Source organism: Diadema antillarum, unplaced genomic scaffold (genome assembly GCF_040938485.1).
Source record: "Diadema antillarum isolate AM-2024a unplaced genomic scaffold, OU_Dant_1.0 seq00001692_RagTag, whole genome shotgun sequence".
NCBI lineage: Eukaryota > Metazoa > Echinodermata > Echinoidea > Diadematoida > Diadematidae > Diadema > Diadema antillarum.
The window spans coordinates 105,536-112,528 of record NW_027272386.1 but is presented as its reverse complement, the minus strand read 5'-3'; the positions used below and the strand labels follow the sequence as shown (position 1 = coordinate 112,528).

General features: G+C 37.4%; 1 long non-coding RNA gene across 1 annotated transcript; it reads right to left on the bottom strand.

Moving 5' to 3' along the window:
• Window positions 1–3,286: 3,286 nt before the first annotated feature.
• Window positions 3,287–6,626, bottom strand: LOC139711718 (uncharacterized). The gene is made up of 3 exons (XR_011709535.1): window positions 6,543–6,626; window positions 5,822–5,922; window positions 3,287–5,369 (listed from the first exon to the last, which is right to left on the bottom strand). It is a non-coding gene; the product is annotated as an uncharacterized lncRNA (long non-coding RNA).
• Window positions 6,627–6,993: the final 367 nt, after the last annotated feature.

The window sequence follows — 6,993 nt, the reverse complement described above, 5'->3', positions numbered from 1 at the left end:
GTCTTGGCGTTCACTTTCAGATGTTTCTGAATTTCATTTTCCAGATGAACTATGTTATCCACACACGTTCGGTTTTTCCGAAAACCTTGTTGTACTGGGATCAAAATATTATGTTTTTCTATGTACATACTCAAACGTTCTTTCACCATCCCTTCCATGATTTTCATAAAACATGAGATGAGAGCTATCGGTCGATATGATGTTAGTTTATCTGACACTTTGTTTGGTTTTAGAATGGGTATCAATATGGAGTGCAGCAGGGACTCAGGTATGTCGCCTGTTACCCATATCTTGTTATATATTCGTAACAGTACTGATTTTGATGATTCAGGTAAATGCTGATATACATCGTATCCTACCCTGTCTTCTCCTGGGGTAGACCTTTTCCTGGATTTTATATACATGTCCAACTCCGTCATATGAAAAGATTCATTTAGGACGGACAACATTGAAGTATTTTCAGAATATTTCACTTCTTCAAACTCTGCATTTATGTCATCAGATGTTTCTTCCTGTCCACATGATCTATAATATTCTCCCAAATAATCTGCTTTCTTCCTATCTTCCACGATGGGAAGGCCATTCACCTTTAAAGTTGGGATGGTTGGTATACCTGTGGAAGGGGTTCCGTTGAGGTTTTTTACCGTTTTCCAGATCTGAGATACTAAAGTGAAACGATTAAGGCTGAGTTGAAAAGATAACCAATAATTTCTTTTTGCTTGTCTTATAGTTCTCTGAGCGTGAGACTTTTTCAAATGATAGTCTTCTTGCAATTTCTTAGTCCAATGTTTAGATAACTTATTTCTAATTCTGTTACGCTCCTTTATGATTGTGGAGCACTCTTTTGTCCACCATGGAACTGGTTTGCGTTTGCCCTTTGATTTGATTGGACTTACGTCTTCTAAGATTTGTGTCAAACATCGCATGAATTTACTATGCAAGTCTGATGTGGACATTTCAAAACTTCCGAAACACGTTTCATTTAATTTTTCCTCACACTTTTTCTGAAATGTGCGCCAATTTATATTTTTCGTCGACCATTTTCTTCCCACTTCATTTTGTTCAGTGCGGGATTTCAGTGTACTTCCTAAAAATAACTTTGTACCAATTATAACATGGTCACTCCTGTGTTCCACTGCACACTAAAAAATAGGAGAGCAAATATGTACCCCTAGAGGTACAGATGCTTGTCGCTATACAAGGAACCCTAGCGGTACTTATATGTACCCCATACAGGGGTACATATAAGTACCCCTGCCTTGGGTACTTATATGTACCTCTAGGGTACAGAATGTGTACCCCTGTATGGGGTACAGATGAGTACCCCTGCATAGGGTACAGATGAGTACCTCTAGGGTTCCTTGTATAGCGACAAGCATCTGTACCCTTACCGGTACATATTTGCACTCCTTTTTTCGTGTGTATGTGACTGTCTAAGTAAACAATATGACACACACACACAAACACGTACACAAACACGCACACAAACACGCACACAAACACAGGCATGCAATCTATGAGAGTAAGTTTACAGCATACAACTGTATGTATAAGACATGCTAAGGTGTTTTTCCTTGATATATACAAATTACACGCTTTATTTCCTGGAAACTATAACAAAGCAAAAGCATCCACGTGTTGATATTGCACTACAAACACAGAGGACTATACATACGAATAAGGTTGTTGCATGAAAAAATAATACATGTACACTGTACATGATGTAGTAGTGCACTGTACCAATATGTTGCCATTTTTGTGAATTTGTGAATCATTTTTGGTTTGCAAATTTGACAAGCAAAATTCTCACCAAGCGCTATACTGGGGTATAATATTTAGTGCATTTAAGAGGGTCTCAGTGTCAATTAACGAAAACAAAATCTTGTGACAATACCTGTGACCTTCTCATTCACAAAAATATATATGTATGCAAAGACGAACAGCTTATGCAGTACATGTAGTTGAGACTGTTTATCTTTGGCACAATGTACAACAGTGTAGGTGCCTACAGGAATACATAGAATTGCACAACCAAAAAAATATGTCATAAATACACTCAAATACTAAGATTACACAGCCATGAAATCCATATAATGCTTTAAATTCACATTTTCATAATTTCTCATCAATCATAAAGTTGGCTTGAAGAACACCTTTCACTTGTCCACACATTGAACATCCTACATTATCATATCAAACGAAATATCACTTGATTTAATTTGTTGGTAAATCACTTCAGTTACTTAACTTATAGAAACAGCTGTTCATAATCTTCAAATCACAGGTAAATCTGTGACAGAAAAACACTGTAGCACTAATAGGTAAATATGGAACGAAATTTGGCATCAAAATAGCAAAATGAAATAAGTATATCAGAATTGCTCTGAATTAAGAAGGGTTTTGTTTTTGAATTTTGAAATGGCCTTTTTAATCCTTTACCTTTGAATTTCAAGAGATATGGAATAAAACTAGAAATGTTGCTATGGTAAGTGGTATGTATCCACCATAATGCATGCTTCTCCCAATAGGTCTATGTTACGTCTGGATGAGTGACGACAGTTTCACATAAGTGGCAAAATAGTAAAATGACAAATGTCACAAATGTCACAAATGTGTTGAGTGTTTACTTTCCTTAAACTAATTTTAATTGGATAATAGCTAAGAGAGAGACTTATAGTCTAAGAAAGCAGGTATTTGGGGATTGAAGAAAGTTCTTTGCTTTCATAATGCACATGAACCGATTTTATGTCCCATGTGTATATCCACTTCTTCGCAGTAACAGATACCTACTGTCAATACACTGTAAATGTCTACCTTTGCTCATCAAATTTCCTCTTACTCTGTCACGATGAAAACTACGTTCAACTTGATGCATTATAACAAAATGTACAGTGAGTTTTGATTCAACCAAAGTGATACCCCTTGCTCTTCACACAAGAAACACATTTGTATCTCTGAAAAAGTAAACAGATTATGCACCATTGACAAATGGGTAGGCCATAGATATGAATTGGATGGTGGTAGTAGACATACTGCATGTACATGTATTATTATCGCACTGTTTGCACCATCAATTATATTTCAAAGTAAGATATTTCTTCCTATAGAACACAATTTCATACACTTGTGCATTTAGTGAAAGAGATTATCTTCATCATGTAAAAGCACACTGGTCATATCATAATGCATCAAATCCATGTAGTGAGTGCTTGTTTTGCACGTTGCATAAATACAGCTTTATATCCAACTGGAGAGAAGATGTGTGAACCCGCTGAAAAGTCCCGAGTATACTGAGGCAAATGTCTATGGAAAATGCGTGTTGTATCAAACTCAAAACGTCCTCAATGGGTTAACATGGTCTTCTCTATCAGTTCACCACTGAAGAGTAACTTTTGGACGAGGATCACATAAATTAGTTTTGACCATCAGGCTAAATCTAATGGCAATCTCCTTATAGTACTCCCATCGGTTGAGGTAATCTCACTATGCACAACACCGCCCACTGGCACTGGTAAAACAGTCCAGGACTCAATCACCGTTGGACCAGTAATTTTTCAGGAATGGACCAGTAAAAATGGACAAACTGGGTTACCTACTGGTCAAACAGATGGATATGGCCAGTAAAACAAAAAATGGGTTAGTGTGCAGCCATGTCATGCAAACCATTCAATTGTCTACTCATGTCTTGCACACCACAGGTACTATGTATATCAATCTGTTCGAACATACATAACACACTGCTGAAATGTAATGAATGCTCTCAGGGAAATGAATAACTTACAATGTAGCTGAATATCGCTAGATCCACGCAAGGTCAACTAAAGCAAGGTTGGTTGCACTTCATATTCATTCTAAATAAGAAAATATAGATTTAGAAACAGCAGTGGCAATTACAGGAATATTAATGAAAGTAAAGCTCATGCTCGTGTATTTGATGTAGATTACTGGGAAACATGTAAGATCCTATTGTACATAGAAGCTATGCGGAAGTTTGTGTTTTGCTTTTGTGTGAGCTTGGAGATCTAACTTCAATATAAGTAAAGAGAGGGCAGGTGTAGAACCCAAAGTAACCAAATCCTCACCATGTTACTAGCAATGTAAAAACCTCAAGAGTGATTCAATTTTCCATTAACATCTGAACCTTTAGAATTTCTTGTCTCTCCTTTGGCTGTAACACATACACTGCAGTCAACCTATAATTTTGTATGGTAAGCACTCAGGATTAGTATCATTTTTAGTGAACTGCTTCAGTTGCCAATATTCCTGTATCAAGTTAGTAGGCTCTGCCTGCAAAGAATATGTACACTACAAACACATTATTGTCATATTTTTCAATTGATACTGCATCTGGTGCATATGTACATGAGTACCTCAAACGGGCAAGGCAAACTATGATTTGCAATGAATTCAAGCAACATATTAAAAGATTTCCTTGCTCGTAACTATGATGGAAATCACATTTTAACCTTACAGTGTTAAGAGGCCAGAGACGTACAATCACTGTAAGCAGCAAAACAAGAACCGTATTTAAGGATATTCTTATAACTTCAAGTTAACACACATGAGACATTAAAGCTCTAAATGAGAATTTGTTGCCTAAATTCAGCTGAGGTAAAAGGTTTCTGTCCTATCAATGGGCCAGAAGAAGTAAAACCACCGTGAATTTATTGGGATATAACGTTATCAACTTTCTTATCTTAAGAACGAGATGCTGGAAATATTCAAAGCAATTTCCAGAATTGACCTGAATATATGGGATATTTAAGTTGATCAATCTTTGTACCTTGAATGGTAATTACTTGGAATATCCTAATCTTGTGAGAGAGGTTTGGATGAAATATTGGTGCGCTCTTCGTGTTGGGCTATTCCAGCCCAAATGTGCACTACACAGCCAAAGTTGAAGCAATCCCTGCAGAAATGTTGGTGCAGGTGCAGAGAACTGTTCCTTCCACCTCCACGAGAAGGCCATCTGGTGCAAAAGGAATCCCACATATTACTAATAGCGACTTTCTGATTTTGTGACACAGCCACCTTTCTTGTACAAGAGTGGTTCCAGATTGCTACAGTCCGTTTGTCACATCTGGGATGATATCGCCCATTTTGATTTTCAGTGCACGTCGTTCACTACGTACTGCTACGACGTCATGGCTCCCTTTCCTCCAACAGGCTGGCGAGTGGTTGCACTAAGCGATGACATCACTCATGTTCTGAATATAGGTGGCAATGAAATCCTTGGCAGACGCGTTTGCGATTCAGGCCTGGGATGTACTGGAGAACATGAAAGTATGCACAATTCCTCAAAACAACGTCATTACCTCGATGTCGACAGTCAGGAGGTGAAATGGATTTGGATTTGGTCCTGCAGGTTCCTGGACAAATAGTGAGAAATGAATTTACAACAAATTTGTTAATAACAACAAACAAACTTTTCTTCACATTTTATCTAGTGCCATCAAAAGTGCAACATTCAAAAACATTATATTATCAGTTAGTTTCAAACCCCGGTTGACATTGAAAATATTACTACATGTATTATCTATGCTCAAAGTAACCATCACCTTTTATATTATTTGAGGTTGATGTGAAAAAAAGAAGAAGCAGCATAATTGCAAAACTTATCAAATTTGCTTCAATGATATCTATCAACCTTTCTTTTTTTCTTTTTTTTTGTGGGGGGGGGGCAAATAATTAACTTACAACTCTATAAACATTTACTTTCCACAAAACATTTGGAATGTACCAAAAGCTCTTATTTTGTGACAAAATATCCAATCAAATATGGACTCATTCCCTTTCAAATCATATTTCACTTTACACAAACCTGTGGTATTACAGCCAGGGTCTTCCATGATGGGTGCCCTTTTGATGAGAGTCCTTCCAGCTTCAGAGTATTGTAAGGGTGAAGAGAACCTAAGTGTGAATCTATGGACAGGTAAAAAAAGAAAACAGGAAAAAAGGGGACAGTTTACCTTATTTGAGATAAAGGAATTGGTCACTTTATCTGATTGATAATTCATAGGAATTACCATCATGTCATATACATCCTACTGTACATATACAGTGGACTCCCGTTAATAACGAAGTCCTCGGGACCGGCAGTTTTCTTTCTTTATATCGGAATTTCGTTATAACCGAACAAAGAAACAATATACATAGAGTGGATGAGATTGCAGCCCAAATTTTTACTTCGTTATAACCGGATAGCACTGTAATAGGAAAATCATTGCTTACGATACTTGCAAAGTCATTCTTTCTGCAAAGGTCTTGTAAGAATAACAGTAATTCACAGCCTGTCATGGACCGCACATACCACGTATCTTGCCACTTGTTCACTGATGCTACATCCAGCAGTCATGGGGCCATCATGTCACTGCCACACAATCAGTAGTAGGCCTACCGAAGTGTTACAAGTCACAATTTATCAAATGATAGTATGACCCAGGGCTGAAGTCATGTAACTACGTGTACATCATGTAGTATTGTGCTCTGCATGGTTCTTTCCCATTTTAACTACAGTACTTATGTGTCATTAAAAGACTTACCATTACCAAGTATGCTTGATAACGTCCTTGAAGAGTTCTTGAATAATCTTTGCTCTCCACTGACTTCCAGATGGTTAGAAGAGATGCATTCCTCTCCTTTGTCACATCCATTCACAAGTGTCATGAAGTAATCCACAGCTTGGTAGTGAAACAACTGCATTAGGAGCTGCTTGTCTAAATAACAATAACAATAACAACATAAATTTTACTGGAATGGGTAAACTGCCAAGTGTCTCGAGTATTGATGACATGATCTAAATAGCAGTAGCAACACAGCTAGACTGGGATGTTCTACACTGTCTTCTCAAAAAGGCCATCATAAATCCATAAAAAGAACATCTAAAACTACAGTGAATATTGGTAACTATACACAGCCCTGTCACTGTACAGAAGTCACAACAGGCATGCTTCACATGACGTCTGGTTGGGCTAGGGATGGGGAGACATTATG